This window comes from Notolabrus celidotus, chromosome 17, assembly GCF_009762535.1.
Source record: "Notolabrus celidotus isolate fNotCel1 chromosome 17, fNotCel1.pri, whole genome shotgun sequence".
Taxonomy (NCBI): Eukaryota; Metazoa; Chordata; class Actinopteri; order Labriformes; family Labridae; genus Notolabrus; species Notolabrus celidotus.
The window spans coordinates 29,807,632-29,809,816 of record NC_048288.1 but is presented as its reverse complement, the minus strand read 5'-3'; the positions used below and the strand labels follow the sequence as shown (position 1 = coordinate 29,809,816).

At 47.3% G+C, this 2,185-nt stretch overlaps 2 non-coding genes across 2 annotated transcripts; one reads left to right on the top strand and one right to left on the bottom strand.

The window, feature by feature from the left end:
* Positions 1-1,315: 1,315 nt before the first annotated feature.
* trnae-uuc lies at positions 1,316-1,387 on the bottom strand. The gene has a single exon. It is a non-coding gene; the product is annotated as a tRNA-Glu (tRNA).
* A 726-nt stretch (positions 1,388-2,113) lies between these two features.
* Positions 2,114-2,185, top strand: trnae-uuc. The gene has a single exon. It is a non-coding gene; the product is annotated as a tRNA-Glu (tRNA).

The following is a 2,185-nucleotide window of genomic DNA, read 5'->3' as shown; positions in this document are numbered from 1 at the left end:
GGTAAATAAAGGCTTCAATTATATGTGTCATTTCTGAAACAGCTAATTATTACCTCTGTTTGTGGCCGACCTGTGTGTAGGTGTGTGTCAGGGAAAAGGAGTCTTTGGATGCTTTACAGTAAAACGTCATTAATGCAAAGTGACACATTAATTGTCTCTCATTCAGCTCAGGTGTTTTCACTCATGCAGTGTTTATGAAACCCTCCTCAGCCGCATATCTTCACCCTCGCCTGCATCTCCCCTAACCGAGATCCCCGTCTCTCCTCTCAGGGTTGCGACATTTGAGATGTTGTCGCTGTCACCGGTGTTTTAAATGTCAGCCGGTGTCACTGCTTAGTTTGGTGTCAGAGGAGAAAAGGGTATGAGTAATAAGAGCAGAGCTACCTGCCAGCTCTCCGGGCCGTCTCTGCATTCATCGCTCTGTGCAGGAGCCCAAAATAAACCCTTCTTTGTCTCACCCCTCCAGGGATGTATTGTTTGAAACACCTGTTATTTTAGAGCTTGTTTGTGGGTGTGTGTGTGTGTGTGTGTGTGTTTGTGCATGACTACGACGCTCGTGTGCAGCAGTGTGTTTGAGCGAGCGCTGCTTCTCATTAAGGTTTGTGGCATCATCTTTTTAATCTTTGTTTTTTTTTTTCAGTCAGTGAGATGGCGGAGAGGAGAAGCGAAACTATCACAGAGAGAGACACGGGACATCAAACACAAAAACTGAGACCAGAAGGATGTTTTTTAAAACGATTACAGACGAGTTAGAGGCGCTAAAATCAACACAAAGACACAGAAAGCAACAAAATAGATATGCACAGTGACTGAAAACAGAGGCAGAATCACAGAGGAACACAAAACAGCTACAAACAAACAAACAAGTCTACAAAAAGAACTCAAATACATGTAGAACTGCAACAAATTTCCTCAAAGTGACCTCCCTCTATCGCCTTTTCAATCCCACGGTCTCAGCAGATGTGTGTCTAACATGAGTCTGGTCCTGCTGGAGGTTTCTGCCTGTTAAAGGAAGATTGTCCTTGCTGCTGTAGTCAGAGCTGGCTCAGGCTTGGACCAGCTTTTAGTTATGCTGCTATAGGCTTAGACTACCTGGGATCCTGTCTTTCCCTCTCTCTCCTTTCTCTGCCTGTCTCATTAAAGTTACTAACCATAGACCTTTCAGGAGTCCCTGAGCTCCCTTGTCACGTAGACATCCTCTGGATCTCTGCCGTAGACAGCCTGCTGCTACACGTGCAACTGTCCGTCTCATCTCTCTCTCCCTCTTGCATTGAGGATGACAGAAATGAGAGGTAACTTCAAAGGTTAAAAACTGTTCCCATACCGGGAGTCGAACCCGGGCCGCCTGGGTGAAAACCAGGAATCCTAACCGCTAGACCATATGGGATTTGCTGTGGAAGTGTCTTATCTCTAGCCAGACTCAGGAAGTCACACTTAGTCCAAGTCGGGAATGATTGGATAGACCTTTCTGGAGTCCCTGAGCTCCCTTGTCCCGTAGGTTCCTCTGGATCTCTGCTGCTGTGGATGTACCAGACTCCAGCTGCTACAACTACTACTATCCGTCTCCCCACTATCATCTCTCTCTCTCTCTCTTCATCTCCCTCTATCCCTCTCTCCAACACGGTCTCAGCAGATGTCTACGCTCCCAGGACTGCGGTCCTGCTCGTCGTACCTAAAGTCTCTAAAAGTGGTATGGGAGGTAGAACCTTCAGTTATCAGGCAGCTCTCCTTTGGAATCATCTACCAGTCAGGGTCCGGGAGGCAGATGTCTTACAGACAGGACTCAGTCTGATCTCATCTTAATCCACCATGAGCAGAGCACTTTGCAGCATTTAGCAAGTTACAGTGGCAAGGACAAACTTCCTTTAACAGGCAGAAACCTCCAGCAGGACCAGACTCATGTTAGACACACATCTGCTGAGACCGTGTTGGAGAGAGGGATAGAGGGAGATGAAGAGAGAGAGAGATGATAGTGGAGAGACGGCAGAGATCCAGAGGAACCTACGAGACAAGGGAGCTCAGGGACTCCAGAAAGGTTTATCAAATCATTCAGGACTTGGACTAAGTGTGACTTCCTGAGTCTTCTCAGAGATAAGAAAATACTCATAGCATGTCCCATATGGTCTAGCGGTTAGGATTCCTGGTTTTCACCCAGGCGGCCCGGGTTCGACTCCCGGTATGGGAA